Here is a 17,527-nt window from a genome sequence, read left to right on the forward strand (position 1 = left end):
GAGGCAAAACTCCTATATGTTGACAGTAGAAATTTAAATGGGTTTACGATTAATTTAGCTGCTACGATTTCTTTTTAATATCATTTGCAATATTGAAATATGATATAGTTAACAAATCTACGTGGCATGAAAACTCCGTAATTCTAAGATTGTTCAATAAGTGTACCGGATCTAAATGTAATATATGTTTCAACAAAGATGAGGCTTTAATTTGTAAGGTAACTAGTATGGTGGTCTTTGATGTTTCTATAAAAATAAATAAGAATAGTACAATTGATAAGATGAAAACGGAAGAAAGGAAAATCTTCAAAGAAATGAAAACCAGGCTTTTCTTCGTAGAACTGTTTAATATGAAGAAATCAAAAAGGTTCCATGAAAAAAGCTTGGATTTTACGAAAAGGTTCAAATTGGTTGAAACTAAAACTGAATAATCAACATCTTCCGTTTAATAGTTGCTACAAGAATAAGGTAGTAAAAGAGATGTGGAAGATTGAAATCATCCTTCTCTCTCTCTCTCTCTCTCTCTCTCTCTCTCTCTCTCTCTCTCTCTCTCTCTCTCTCACACACACACACACACACACCCAAGTGGTAAAATTCGTTATATGAATCAAGTTGGAAGACGTGGAGAGACCAACTATAATTTGACGAGTCAGGAATTGCTGTTGGTTGCAGGCGCTCCAATAACTACAGACATAACTCAGAGGTAGTTACCTGATGGGGTTTCCATGGAAAGTATAGTCATGTACTAAAAGCAATTGTAGAGATTAGGCTACTGTTGAAATGTTTTATATATTTCGTCGGAATGCTGTTACTGCATAATGTCTTTTCCCCTTATAATTTAGATTTATAAGGTGGTAATGGTTTATGAAACGTGAAAAATAGCTCTAAAACAGCTTAAAATTGCGTCAGCCTCCGGGGACCTTACAGAGCCAACCCCCGCCCCGCAAGCTGCTTTGGTTATGTTTTCCGACCCCTTTTTTTGAACTCGCTGGATTTGCGCTTGACTATTGCACTAGTTATCTAATGTTTATATGGTGAGTCCCCCACGCACTTCTTTAAAAGTGTTTGTTGCCTACAACTAAAATTATTGCTGTGTTGATTCACAGAACTCTTGGAATTATCAAATGGAAAGATAAATTTGAATGCAATTATCAATTAAAACTAATAAAATTTATGATTATACAACTGAGTATCTAATTCAAAGTGGATGTTCTAGGACAGGGCAATAACGTGACAGTCTGTATTCTTGAGTTTTCAAACGTAATTAAAGAGGTTTTAAATGATAACGTTCGGAAAGACTGAAAAAACTTGACCCCTGAAATGGTTGATATCGTCAAAATTTGTTATGGTATGCAGGAAGAAAATACAATAACCTTTTTAATAGAAATAAAAGTCTTGTTTGTAATTGTATTCTTACCGATTTAACTTTTTGTTTAAGTATTCGCGCACATCACTGAGTAACTGGTCTACCTCCGCATCAACAGCCTTGTTTCGATTAGCCGTAGAGGGTCGACCTTCTTTCCCACTATGATGCTGGTTCCACTGTCTGGAAGGCGATTTTCCACGTGATGGCACTTCTTTTCTTCTTGTACCTGGACGGAAGAACTCATTATTTGGATGATTTCATTGCTAAAAAGGTACTCACAAATTGTATGAGTCTAGCATACACACACTAAAAATAACTGTACCAAGTCAACTAGAGCATGTGCTTTGGATGGCATAATGTGTTGAAAGTAATAACTTTTAAAATATCATACTATTTCTAAAACTTCTTTATAATCTAAAAACTTGCATTCATTAAATTATCAAGAAGATAATTTGTCTAATAAACTGTTCAACAGTCATGTAGCAACTCCAATACCTTACCCAAATTGATATATATATATATATATATATATATATATATATATATATATATATATATATATATATATATATATATATATATATATATATATGCATATGCGATATAACTATCCTTTTATTCATATTCCTCCTTTTGTCTCTCACCTTTACTCCAACTATTCATTTGCTATTTATTGACTGTATTCATACTTTATATGTGATCCTAAAGATACCCATTGTTCAAGACAATATTCATCAAATCCCATTTCAGTAAATCTCTCAACCTATATACGCTTTGCCTTTTATTCACTAGGTGCACAAAGCTGGTCTAGACAATTGTTTTTGAAATATCATGACCATTATGATAGTGATGGATGCCTTTATGATGATCTCAAATCCTAGTAGTAGAGGGAGGTATCCCTACCAATCTTGCACTACAGGTGCATGAGTTCTGATATTTGCCAACAGGTGTCAAGCTGGGTAGAAGCATGGGTCACCGTTACCAAATCCATGACCTGAGCTTTTGTCTACTCCTAGACCCCGCATCCTAAGTTCAACCTTTTCCGTTGCAGAAAATGGGTGGATCACCAAATTAAAATTTTCAAAATAGCTTTTGAGATCTTCGTCCCCCCCCAAAAAAAAAAATAAACAAAAAGAATCTTGTTGATATACTCAGCAGCTGACACCCTTTAGTTCAGATTAGTCACATCACAAATTGTTTTGTTTTTGAGATATACAAGGGTTGTTCTCACTACCCTTTTTCTTTTCTGCACATAATTTATTTGGATAGTCAAGTTTTTACTTCTAGTTTGAATTTTCTGTTAAAGAAAGTGCTTTTATAACACTACTTAGCTTTGATATTTCATATTTATTTTTGGTTTACTCAAAGAGGATTTTAAAGCTGGAGGTTTCATTTAGATGCGGTCATCTAGAAGTAAAAACAATTTTCAGGTAAAAGTATTCTAAGTATTTTAGGTTTATAGTATGCAGCTGCCATTTAGCTGCTGTGAAACCTTAAACCCGCTTTACTATAAACATTACCTTTATTGTTGAGGGTGGATGGAAACGAAAAACACTACCATTATTCTATAGACCTGTCTAAGAAAGTAATTATCCAATTCTAAGGGGTAGCAATTTGGTAACAGAAAAATTGTCTTCAGTAAACAATTAAAGATTAGACTAAAGATATTAAATTCAAATATGTTTTATACACTATATCTAGCAAGTCTGTTCCTTTTAAGCTTTATATAAGCTCCTGTAGGGATTAGCAATTGTACTCTTTAGTGTACATATAGGCTTTTCACTCAGTTCCATTCATGATCCTAGTGACACTAAGCAAATGTCTGTGTTATGTCATATCCTTAGAAATAGAAGCAATACTTTAAACATGCAGCTTTTGATAATGTCAACAGTGTTTACTGTATATTTTGTCTTTTATCTCATCCTTCCATGACAGTAGGTATGAAAGATGAAATTGGTTATTTTGTGTGCCATTATTGATGCTATCTGATTGGTCATGGAGGTAGGTTATCTGCTAATTTTCTCAGATTTCATCAGGTCTGATCAGGTCCTTAGATCTTAAAAGTATCAAGAACTTTTCAAATGGCAAGTGATGTGTTTGCTCAAAGTAAGATAGTACTTAGACAAATACGAAAATATTCTAGCTACAGAAGTTCTCTCTAGCTACAAAATTTCTGTATAGCTACTAAAGTTCTATGTAAAGTACGAAAATTTTATCAAATGTAAAGTATTTATTATGGAAATTAAAATTTCCTTATAAGTTGCTACTCGAAGGCGGTTTACTAGTACTTATAAAAAAAAGATGCAAATTGTACAGTGAAAATGAATAACTAGTAATATTTTGTCAGTGAAGTGTCTAGATGTCAGTGAAGTGTCTAGAACCCAAGGCTATAACATCACATCTATTCATGCTTCCACAGACGCTTATACAATGAAAACAACATTATGTTAATTTCACTATATCTCACAAGAAATTGCTTACCAATTGCGTAAATTCATAACTCACGTTCAGTTCTAGATGTGTCAGGAACACAGCCGGAATCTGATGTTGCTCCAGGATTACTAACATTCACCACAAGACGAACTTGACGTCTAGAGCTCACCCTTACGTCATGATGACGCGGTCCTGCTCTAACCTGTACTGTAACATCATCACCATTCAAGGAAGGTGTAAGTGAATTATCTTTGCTTTCATCACCACACTCAGATCCTCCGCGATATTTCGAAAGAGTTGCTAAAAAGGCATCTAAAGCACTTAGAGATGAGGGTCTGTATTTCTTTGGTCCTTCCTCATGGTCAATGTTGGATGATGGGGGCCGATGACGTCTTAATCGTCTTGCTTCAAGGGCTTTCAGTAAACGTTCAGAATAGCTACCTTCACCAGTCTCTGATGATCCAGAATCACTGATATTTTCAGAGGGCATTTCATTCATTGATCCATGAAGACTACCTGCTGTACACAGTGGAGATTCATCTTTGCATGGGGGGTAATGAGGGAGATTATCTAAATAATCTTGAACCAACTGATACTTACTTCTTGAAGTTGCATTGCTGTCAATCTGGGGAGAGGCATTATGGAATTCAACTTGGTTTTGAGTTTCCGTATGTTTTCTTTCAGCATCATTATTTAGTGGTATATCTTCTTGGTTATCTTGAAGGCTTGTCCAACTTTTAAGTCTTATAGGTTCCTTAACATCTGAACCTCTTCCACTTGCAGATATTGGTCGACGATGTCCGCTTGTAATACGATTGGCTTGGTCTTTAGCTTGTTTTGCTGAAAGCCTTTTTCTTTGCATGTTCTCTGTTGCTTTTTCACTGCCTAAAGATTCTTGTAGATGATGATTATGACAAATTTGGCTTCTTAAATCTCCATTTTCTCCGGTACACTCTAATGGGGATTTTATCGTTTTTCCTGCCATTTCTACAACTCCTGAATCAGAAGATGGAGAGTTTGCTGCAGCGCCCTCTGGATTACTGTCCTCTCTTGGTGAATCATCTGAAAAGACTACCTCATCTAATAAGTACTCTGGTTGGTTGGCTTCATCAAAAGATTGATTGTTATCTCTTATATGGCTTGATGATGTTGCCTCCTCTGTTTTTGTGTTTAGTATATCCTTGTCATTAAGAACTTTATCCTGAATGCTAACATCACAGTCCTCGCTTACAGTTGTACTCTGATAAAGACCTTCACACATAGGTAGAGGAGTTTCTTTAGTGTTTGCAATATGGATCATTTGACTAGAATTGAAATGCCTTTTCGTTTGGTTTCCTATGAATATTTCCTTTTCAATTGATTCTCCTGCAAAGTCTAGTAATTCCTCATATTCAGCATAGATTATAGGCTCAGTCAAATCCTGAGTGGCATTGCTGAAAAGTGACGAATCGCTGGCTTCACTTTCACTAGCAGGAGGTATGTCTTTAGTTTCATCATTTGATGCTGGTTTAACATTATTGTTATATTTATCTCCATCTAACATACGTTCAGGTAAACAATCTTTGGAGAAATACAAACTACCTTTGTCTTTGGTTTGGACCTCATGATTAGTAGTTTGTTGTAAGTTAGTAATGTCACTCTCATGAAGCTGATTTAGTTGTAATATATTATCAGGGCTCCAATATTCACTCTCAATTATGGTATCTTGCTCAATACTTTCTTCCTGTATATCCTCTGATTCTATTTCAACCTCTCGTCCAATTGTTTCTTCATTATCGTCCGAACTCTCAGTAGAGATGCAACTTGACTTCTCAACAAAACTACTATCATCAATTGTCAGATATTCACTGATTTCTATGTGCATATCAGTTTTGTTTTGACTATCTGCATCGTTTTCTTTATCTGTATTGCAGTTGTTGGTAATCACATTTAAGTTTTCAGTGATATTCACATCATTAGCTTCTGACTCTTCCACAAAACTATCTTTTAATGCATTAACTGCTTTATCCAAAACATTCTTTACAAGTCCGTGGGCACTTTCAGCACATTTCTTATCCCTCTCGTAAATATCATTGTCCTCCATTTGTTCTTTCAGTTCATTTCCTATATTTAGGTTTATACCATCAGTATAAATACTAATCTTACTACTACTTTCTACATTGTCATAAGTCGGTGTCTCTTCATTGTCTAAAGATTTTTCATCAACCAACAAGCTAACGTTATCTCTCTCAGTTCTAATGTCTGGACAACTTAAATTCTTATGGAATGCATCCTGATATGAATTATCATTATTTTTAGCAAAATCATATTTTTCATCGTTTATATCACTAGTATTTAAATCTATGGTTGCTTCATTATTTTCAATCACAGAACAAATCTCAAAAATTCCAGTATCACTAATCAGGTCTTCATCTTCACCATCATCAGTCTCTTCAGATTCATGAGTATCGTCCTCAATGCAAATATTTTCACTTATGTCGGAATTTGTATGTACATCCTCATCTGTATTTGCCTCTATGATTCCATTAGGGCTTTCAATATCAGTAACAGAATTATCCTCGTCACAAAGATCAGATTCTTCAGTTTTGTGCTTAAGAAAAGGACTACTTTCCTTATGTTCTGATAAAATTGTTGGTGAAACACTGTGTAAACTATCATTGTCTTCCTCTTTTTTGATATTTGTAATATCTATGGAATTTCCTTCCACACCATGTTCGGTACAAATAATGCCATCTTCTTTTTCATTTTGTAGCGAATTCCATTGATATGTTACATCTTTGCTTCTCAAATAATAAGGGTCACCCATATCCATAACAAGAGGTCCATTCCCTGAAACGCTTTCAGACATTTCTTCGTTTTCTTCCAATTTCCTCACATTATCACTATCAAGTTCTTTTACGACACTCTCCTCCTCGACTGTATTTTCAGTTTTTAAAGTTAAATCACCTTCTCTTATTTTTTGCCATTCGATGTTCATATATTCATTTGACTGATCCTTCTCTTCCACATCCCTATCATTATACTTCATGCAAGCATTGGCTACTTCAATCATTTCAGCTTTTAGGATGTCCTTTGCAGTTTCTACTTTTTCCTCTAATGTTTCATCCTTAGAACTGTCTATGGATGCATTATATTCTTCTATTAACTCGATGTTTGTTTTCTCCAGCAATGAGTCCTCGTGGTTTTCTACAACTTCTGAGGTAACATTGTCATCATCTGCCATTTTATCTAGATTTTTCTCAAATTCCTGATCTTCCAAACCTAATCCATCTGTACCCAAATCATCAATTAAATTATTTACTAGTTTTTCTCCCGCTTCATTTTTTTTGCTGTTTTGTAGTGCATCATCACCTTCTGTTACTTCACTGTCATCTGCCATGGATATCCCTTCTTTTGCAATATGCATATCCAATTCATGTTCATCTTCAACCGTTGTTTCGTTGATTGTTTCATTGTCTTCTGCTTTTGTATCACTTTCAGTCTCATCCTCCTCATTTAACTCCAATTTATCTCTCATCTTTCCCATGCCATCTCTATTAAATAAAACTTCCCTTTGTTCATCTATTTCGTTAGTTTCATTTTCTTCTGTAGGGTAATTTTCATCCTCCTCTTTATTCTTTCCTTTACATTCTTGTATGTCCCCTGCATCTATATCTTCAGTGCATTCACTTACCGTGACCAAGCCATCTATTTCATTAAACTCCATTCCATTATTTTCCTGGTCTTCAATAAAAGTGTTACATATCTTTCCATTTAGATATTCACAGCTCTTTTCCAAAACTTCTTCCTTTGCATTTTTTATTGCTCCATCGTCGTTCTCTGAATTAAATGAATTTGGAAATTGGAGTACCAATGGATTTTCCTTTTCTTCTTTTTCTTCTGTATTCTCTGCATCTTTATTCTCATCTATTTCTTCCAACTGACTTTGATCTTTATTATTTGATTCTTTCAAATCTTGCATGCCAGCCTCATCATCAACATTTGAATCTTGAACCGATTGGGCATTCTCTGAAGTCACATTAAGATCTTCTTCGGATATATCCCTATTTAGTTCGATTGGATTATTTTCTTTGATTGAGCCTTCGTTCTCAAATTCCCTCCTTTCTTCCTTCGAATCTTTATGTTCTTCTAAACACTCGTTTTCCAACTCATTTGTTTTACTGATAATCTGATTTTCTTCTAATAAGTCATGGCCTTCATCTCCATCCAAACTAACCCCATTCGTAGCTATGGGTGCTGTATTTTCAATTTCTTTTATGTAGAAATTTTCGTTTTCTGAATCATATTTTTCATCACTATTTTTTATATTTTCTTCCTTTATTCCTGATTCAGAGTCCTCCAACAGACCATCTGTATCTACTTCAACGCTACAGTTTCTATCAAAGTTTACTTGATCGTTTAAGCTGTCTTTCGGGGAACAAATAGAATTTCCCTCCTCCAAAATATTCTTAACATCTTGTATGCCTTCTATTAATTTGCACTCATCATTTCTTAATGGTTCCTCACCTATTTCACCGGCCACTTCTGTTTCATTTTCAACATCCCCTACGAATAATTGTTCTTTCTCATGATTTTCCATGATCGGTACAGCCTCGATGAGTTCATCATCCTCTTCAATAGTGGAGAGCCCAGAGCTACTTTCATCTACTGGAGTGCTCTTTCCTTCATCAGAGGTATGAGTGCTGAAGATTTCCTGGAACAAGTCAGTTTCACTGCTGTCCAGTACTGTGTTCTTGGGGCCCGTCAAATCTTCTGAAGGGAAGAGGTTACATGAAACATCTTCATTAGCTTCGTCTGTATGAAGTGGAGATTCTGCATCTATGTCAGGAGTAGCATCTCCACTATCATTGTTACTTTCGCAAGATGGCACACGGATTACGGTAATTCGGTCCCAAGAGTCATTTCCATCACTAAGTTCTTCTTGATCCCCCTCATTAGTTGGCGATGTGGGTGATTCTGAGATCTCTGTTGATACATTATCATTAAGAATAAAACCATCATTCAGGCTCATGCCAAAATCCCCATCTTGCAAGCTCTCTTTTATCATTTCTACGAGACTGGTCAATTCTTTGCTGCTTTGAGATACCATTTTTGAATAGTTTATATTATTGCTTTCTTTCACATTACTCTCTATTGATTCATATTTTTTGTTTTTCTCTTCCAGACTAAAACACCCCGAATACTCTTCTTTGGTGGGAGTTTCATTCTCATGTTCGGTAACAATTTTCTGGTTCGGTTCTGCAAATAAACTCTTGTCTTCTCTCAGTGTAATTTTTTCATTATTTTCTATTTGAGTTTCAGAATCTGCCTCATCAGTACTATGTGATCCCAACTTATTGCAATTGTTATTTAATGGGTCTTGTGTTATGCTTGTATCCTCATAATCAATAAATCCACTCTCTAAAAGTGTTTCTTTTCCATTGGAGGTAAATCCAATTATTTCCAACTGATCTTGTGATGGATTACTGCTTGTTTCCTCGGAAAATTCTTCGCTTATATCTTTAGGTGACTCTTTTGTGAAACCATTGTTCTCAGATATGATGCTCTCACTTATGTCATCATATGCAACACTTGACTCATTTGTATTGTTACTAATTAGTTCAGGTGTAACTGTTTGTACTTCTGCTTCACTATTACTTTCATTATTTTGGTTATCACTATCTGTATTATATAGCATCTCAGAAATATCATCCTCACTTTTTTCATAAGTGTAAGAGACAGAATGAAAAGAATCTGTATCATAGTTTTCATCAATGCTCTCAGATTTAGGAACTCCGTCTTTCACTGAATTCTGTAATACTTCCCCGTTTTCATTAGTTTCATTTTGATTATCATTGGGGAGGTTTTCAAGCTCACAATCTTGGTGATCCCCTGTTTGGGACTCAACACCATGGTCAAAGTCACTTACATCTTCACTTCTCTCTTCAGTGTTATTACATCTGCTAAATTCTATTCCATTTGCCACTACTGGAGAGACTATTTTTCTGAATTTGATATCTTCATTATCTATTTCACTATGACCATTGTTTTCTCTACCTGAATGTGACTTTGATTCCGTTTTGTCAGGCCCACCATCAAACTTCTGAGTACTTGTATAAGACTGATCAGTAGTTTGTATGTGTGTATCAGAATACTGAATAGAGTCAGGTAATGGAAGATGCTCAGATGTTTCTGTAGATAATTCACTACTATTTTCAATGGCATTGGAAACAGTATCACTCATAATTGGTAATAATTTGAGGGATCCTTCCTGAGTTAATTCTGAAGTTTCTATCTCTATGATATCCGAATGAGACAATTCTGTGCTTTGGTCTGATAATTGTAGACTAACAGTTTCTTTGACTTTAGGACTGTCTAAAATATCTGAGTCACTAGATACAGCTGTGTCATCTTTAGACACAACATCTGAACACGCACCAGATTTGTCAGCAACATCTTTTTGATCTTCATTACCTGTCAGACGGGCAAGTATAGCTTCATCACTAAGAACTTCGACATGCTTGCCAGTCAACAAGAGATCATTTGGTGATAAGTTATTTTGAAGGGAACGTCTATGAGAGACTGTTCGTCTTTCTTCAAGACGAGCTGTAAGCCTAGCGGGTAAGGTTGGCACCAAGACTTTATTTGTTGGAATTCCATTTTTCATAGGTACATAAAATGCTTGGGTAGTTGAGCTTTGCTTGCTTGTTCTACTTTCATCTTCTTCAAGACTGTCATAATAAACAGAATCAGCCCCTTCGCTACCTAGTGAATTTCGTCGATGTAAGACTGATGTTACTGGATGAATACTTTCTGTTTGAGAAGCTGTGTTGGAAAATGCAGGAAGAATTTTCTTTTGCAAATTTTTTATTGATAAGTGGTTCGCAATCCACTCTTTCCGTTGTGCTTTTCGGCCTTTCTGGAGGCCCATTTGACTTATAGAAGGGGATAGACTACCAATGAGAGGACTGCATGATAAAACTGCCTGAGTTTCTTCTTTGATGTAATTTTTCATTTTCCTTGCCCATTTTTCTGAGCTTTTTGTAGAAATTTCCTTTAATGGCTGTTGACTGGAGGGGATTTCAGGCGTAGATGTGATGTCACAATCAATAGAATTGTTGAGGTCATTCGATGGGAGCACCATTAACCCCCTTGTATTTCCTAAATTACTCAGAGTAGCAATTGTTTCATAAACAACAGCAGAACTTACAAAGCGAAAATCTCTTAGGTCAGGCATCGAACTTCTCCGTTCTAACTTTGGTTTGGGAAGCAACATTATATGACTCTCTAATGGTTGTTTGTAATTGGCAAGAAGTGAATCAATATCTTCTGAGCCAGTAGTAGCACTAAAGGTATCACTTAAAACTCTTGTTGTCCCCATCTTTAAGCTGTTCTCTCCAATACTACTACTTCTTTTTGGTCGTGTTTTATTCTTGAGCTCTTCTGGTGGGAACGTTGGATAAGGTTTTTGATTCTCTCTGATTACATCATCAAATGAGCCTGGCGGGAAAGGGTCTCGTTGGTGGTCCAGGAACACGTCGTTTTGTTTGTCCACTAAAATGAATAGTATGAGGCTGATGAGGGGGAATCCGAGGATTATGAGTGCGAAGGAATCGATCACATATTTTTCCTTCTTTAAACAGCTTGCCTCTTTCTTCTGAGCAATAATCACGTCTTCTGTCTGGACTTAGAAATGCCTGAGCTCTGGAAAAATAAGAGAGTACTTTATTACAAAGAGTCTTTTTAAACCTTTTCTAAAGATTTTAAGAAAATCAATAAAACAAATCTAAGCAGATATGAGGAAAATATGATTGCCTTTTATTATTACTTTAACCTATTTCATGATTATTTTTTTATCTAATTCAACAGCAATTAGGGTTACCTGGCATCCAGTGCCTTATCTTCTCCTCTTACTATTCTGAGTGCTTCATCAAGGTCTGGAGCAGATTGACTAGGTCTAATAGAGGTATCATTTTCGGCCTTGAATTCTTGTTCTTCCAATTTATCCTTTTTTCTCTTTGCATTTTCATTCGTAGCTCGAATTCGACAATGCTGTAAAGGTTCTCGAAGGAATCTTATCATCAAGGCATCCTTTTCTCTTTTACGCTCTGCTAAGATATGCTCTCTTCGTCGACGTTCCTCTAATTCTGATCGCTTCTGTTGGCGGTATCTAGCCCTGATAAATTAGAAGTCAATGGTTGTAATGACTTTGTTAATTATTACAAACTCTGAAAAATTAAAAAAAAATGACATAAAACCTAACCAAAAAGAGCAGAGAGTAAGGTATAAATGATGCAAAAGATTGCAAATAAATATTTTTAAAGTAGGAGATTCAAGGGGAAATTAATGCAATAGAAAATGATGTAGTGTAGCGGTAGATACGGAAAGCCAGCAGTGAGTAATAATGGAGAAAGACATGTTGAAAGATGCCTGCTGTGAGTAATAATGAAAAGAATCTTGCAGAATGGTGTCTGAGGGAGTCCTGATTGCTGGAAATACATTAATATAAACAAAATATTCATGGGTAGAGTTGTCAATGATAAAACGGTCAAGGAGATTTTTGCTATAACATGTTAATACAAAGTAGATGGAGGGACAATTTGATCGATGAAATGACGAGAGGAGTGCTGTAGGTAAATTTGATAATGTGGGACTCATGAGTATAGCTAGGATGCGTTAAGAAAATGACCGTAAATCTAATTTAGGAAAAGGAATTTAATATGAAACACGTCAGTGAACAATGACTGTCGAGGAATGCACGAATGCAAAAACTACAGGAAAACCGAGATTGCATGAGGAATAATCATGTCAAAAGAGAAAACTGTGATCCGGTATGGAAAAGAATTCATAAGTTAGTAGGAAAAAGCGTAAGAAAGAACACTCAGGAACGTTATGTTCCAGGGAAAAGTGAGAAAATCAATCTTGAAATAAAAAATGGCAGATGGAAAGATGCAGTCTGAAGTATATGCATTCCTTAGCCGACTGAGAAAGTACTTGAAAAATTGATGAATGTGGTGGAAAAATTAGAATAAATTTGTGCATTCAGGTAATTTGGACTGCTGAGGCTCATTAATTGGATGGGGAATTTAAAAACACTAATTGATTTTGTAATGCATAGAGCAGTCGGAGATGGTGGAGAAGGATTGGACTGGATTGGTGATAGGAATTCAGCAGACCTAGAGTATGCTGATGATGCTGTCCTTGTTATCAAAACATCACAGGATTTGCAATGCTTGCTTACCACAATGCATGAAATACCACACGCGGTTGGACTGAAGATAAATAGAAGGACAGAGATGATGAGAATGGAGTAAATCAATGGAAGATAAAAAATCGTTGGAAGGAGAAAGGATTAATGAGGTAGAATCATTTAAGTATTTAGGAACTATGATCTCCAATACAGGGTCTTTAGAATTAGAGTTTAGTGAAAGATTGAAAAGGAAAATCAGACAATGGCTAGTTTAAGTAAAATTTGGAAATCAAATCGCCTGAGATTACATATAAAAATCAGACTATATATCAGTTTAGCGAGATCGGTGTTTCTGTATGGACATGTGTCATGGTATCTTACAAGCAAGTATGGTATGACAATGAAACAATCTCCAATAGATTTAGTAGATTTGAGAACTAAACCCTCAGAACGATGTTGAGTGTTAAATGGCAGGGCAGGATTAGAAATGAAACTATGAGAGAGATTACTAGAGTGTCATATGTGGATGAGATCATGATGAGTAGATGGAGATGGTTTGGGCATGCTCTTTGCACTCCCCATGAGAGATCGGTTCACCAAACGTTCAGTTGAGCTCCACAAGGCACTAGAAGAGTTGAAGAGTTGGAAGAACCAGGCCTACATGGCTGAGGACTATGAAGCGCGAAGTAGGGGATGATGAATGGAGAAGCATTGAATTAAAAGCTCCAGATAGAGACGACAGGCGAAATCTAACCGAGCCCGTTAGCGTCAATAGGCGTAGGAGGAGATGATGATGATGATGTTGATGAATTGCTAGTAACTGATGTTTATACCTAAAGGGTATAAACATATAGAGCAGAATATTATATCTAACATTTTATGGTATATGTAATATGTAGTGGATATCATAGCGACTGATTGAATGTAAAAGTGAGTTTGAAACGTTAAGTGTAAAGTTATTAAATAATAAAAGGTGGAGTGAATAGAATTAAAAGTGTGAGGCCATGGTGTAAATCAAAACAATTAATTGGATAATAAAAATGGCATGATATGCATATAATTTTCCTTTACTGCTACAATTTTGTTTATAATTTTATTTCCTAAGACATAACGAGCTTTGTAAGACTTAAACTAATTTTTATTAGCAATCCTATTTATCTAAGCTTCGCACAAAACAAATGTGATTTTTTTTTTGCCAAGCAGCATGGATACTTGAAATTTACGGTAACAAAGCTCGTCATTTTGACGTTTCAGTTTTTTTACTTCTCTTCTTGAACATATCAGAATATCCTAAAACTACTCACATTAAAGGGGCACCAAAACGACTGCCCTAATTTGAAAATTATTAATATTCAAACTGATCAAAGAAATATAGCAATAAGGATTTGCATAAAATCATAATCTTTATTTTCATACCTTTTCTTAAAAATCAATGCTCAACAGTACGCTAAGGCATAATTGAAATAAGTAGGCTACATAGAAGAAAAGAACTTTTATCAATGCAAAGGGAGCAAAATTATTCTATATGTAAAGGGTTTAGGATTTTTATAGACATTATTATACTTCAAAGCATGAATTTTTTTCTGTTACACTAATTTCACATCGTCATTTTACTATAATGATCTATTATTTATGTTTTTATTACCATAATGTCTTAAATTAAAACCAGTGAACTTTAAAATTCCACCTACATAGCATCTTAGCTCAAAGTCTAGCTTTTTATCGAGCATTCATACATAAATTTTGCCATGTACAAATGCAGTTAATGTAAGGTGGAACAAATGCAGTCTAAGTCTCTGACACACATAGGCACAATCAGGAAGACCAAATATACACAGTGTTTATATGTAAACACACATAATAGGACAACAGCCATCTCTTGTTCACTCGGCCTCAGTCCTATATCATCTCTTCTCGTGTGTGCATCTCCTGATTCGGTCATTTTACGTTGTGATGTAAAAAAGTGATATATAAAACCTGTACATATTCAGTGTGCTTATAGTGATTTTGGTATAAAATGTCTTACAGTCAGCCCCAACTTTTCGCAAGCGTTAGGTAACAGAGACAGGCGCGAAAAGTGTGATTTCGTGAATATTTGCTGCCCTAGGGTGGAATAACTCCTAACCTAATGACTCGCTGCCCATTGCCTACGCTCGAATGATTAACACACTAAGTACTGCCTAATACTGTTTTTACTTGGTTTCTATCACAGTATAAGTAGTTTATAATTAAATGAAGACATATCAATAAGTGCACAGTACATGTGCACATGTTTACACTATGTACTGGACACAGTAAGGCTACAATACAGTATGTAACACTACAGTAGTTGGAAACTATAATTTACCCAGTAGTCATCATACACTTACAGTATAACAACAAAACACTGTTGTTCCTATCTAGTAATACTGTATAACACTCGTTAATACTATAGTGTGTATTACTGTAATATATGTACAGTGCTATCACTACAGTAAAGCTTAACTGTACTGTAAATGTTTGCACTTTTTGTTCGTTCAACATGGCTATCTGACAACTCACCACACGCGTAGCCTACATTTACAAAAAACAATACAATACATTACTGTAATACTGTATAAGTAAGTGTATATATTCTATACAACGACCACTGACCATTTTCGTATGAAGTTCTACGCAATCTTGAAGTATGAAGCAACTCCTGATACAATGGCGTCATCTCTTGTGAAGTACTGTATGGAATCACATATCTACAGTATATTACCCAGTAAACATAAACAATGTCCAGGAGTACAGTATGTACCGCTATATACAAATACATGACGTTTTTGCATGAAAACGTGATTCTGCTCAAAAAGGACCTAAGAGGGAGAGGCACACACAAGATAAGACAATGCAAGATTGAGGCCAAGTGACGACTACGAATCAGAGTGAGGTGGGATGTTGTACTGCAAGGAGATGGACGTGGCTTGAAGAGAGCCGAGTGCATAGTAGTGCGGGCTGTTTGAAATCGTTGTGATGCGAGAGTATTTCTTGCAAATATTTGATTTTTTTATTTAATAGGTTACATGGTTCTCTGTGTTGCAATCAAGTGAAATCATTGATCGTTAAGTGGGAGCTGACTGTACGTACATTACGCTACCCCACGCTCCAAATAGTCGACGAATAAAAGAGTTGCATCATACTAATGACTTACTGTTTAGAACTTCGCACATAAATGGTTAATGTTGATGCATTGATATTTCTTTTAAATCTTATTCTGATAGTGTATTGATTGTGTAATACTGTGATGTTATTGTTATATAAACTACTGCAAACTACAGTGCCATATACAAAATACAGTACTTCACAGTACTAATGTAAATATAGGCTATGCATTCAGTGAGTTTCAAAGTTACCTTAGCTAATTAAGCTGTACTGTTGCGATGGTACTGTACATATATTGAAGTGTAATATATACTACAGTAGCAGAGATTTTTATATTAGATAGGTACAACAGAGTTTTGTTGTTACAGTACATTATTTACGCATAAGTGTGGCGATGACTCTTGTTATGTGTACTGCAGTTTTACAGTGTACTGAACGCAGTACAAGAATGTACATGTACTGTACACTTACTAAAATGTGTTAATTCATTAACACAATACTTATACTGAGATAGAAACCAAGTAAAAACATTATAAGGCAGTACAGTGGGTTACTTAGTGTGTTAGTCTCCTGCAAGTAAGGAGGGCTGATTGTACAGCAATCCTAAAACTACACAAAGATAGTGAAAAAATTCTGATTGAGAAAAGAGTTAAACAAAAATACCCCCTTTATCCTTAATTAACCAAAGCGTGCCTTAAAGAAGGTTTTAAGAATTTAGAATGAGAAAATGTAGGAATTAACATTGATGGGGAACACCTTAACAACTTAGGATTTGCAGATGATATAGCTGTGTTTAGTATATCATGGTAGGAATTGCTAAAGATGATGGAAGATTTCAATAGAAAAAGTAAAAATATAGGATTGAAAATGAATATAAGTGAAACTAAGTTAACGTTAAATGAAAATGCAGAGAAAGCAAATCACTGTTATGGACGAATCTCTAGAGGTTGTTAAAGAATATATGTATTTAGGACAGACAGTAAAAAAAAAAAAAAACCAATGATAAGCATGGGATGGAGAGCTTTTGGTAAACAAAATGAGGTTATATAAAGAAAAATGCCACCTTCTCTAAAAAGAAAAGTATTTAATCAGATGGTCGTAGCAGTAATAACTTATGTATCAGAAAATTGGACCTACTGAAGTCTTAGATTCTAAGACTTCAGTAAGGCTCTAATTGAGTTGTAACTAGCTAATGTTCTAAGACTTAGAGCATAAGCTAGTTACAACTCAAAAAGCAATGGAAAGAATAATGATGGGAATATCACTAACAGACAGAAAAAGAATATGGATATGAGAGCAAACTAAAGTAGAGGATATTCTAACATGTAAGAAAAAGAAATGGACGTGGGAAGGACAAGTAATGAGAATGACAGATAATAAATAGGCAAGAGGAATAACAGTATGGATCTCTAGAGATTGCAAAAGAAGAATGG

The 17,527-nt window shown here is 35.2% G+C and overlaps 1 pseudogene; it reads right to left on the minus strand.

Annotated features, from left to right (window-relative positions):
* LOC137646984 (fap1 adhesin-like) overlaps positions 1 to 17,527 on the minus strand; it is a 420,090-nt pseudogene that overhangs the window by 44,898 nt on the left and 357,665 nt on the right.

The sequence above is a fragment of the Palaemon carinicauda genome, chromosome 9, assembly GCF_036898095.1.
Source record: "Palaemon carinicauda isolate YSFRI2023 chromosome 9, ASM3689809v2, whole genome shotgun sequence".
Classification (NCBI taxonomy): domain Eukaryota; kingdom Metazoa; phylum Arthropoda; class Malacostraca; order Decapoda; family Palaemonidae; genus Palaemon; species Palaemon carinicauda.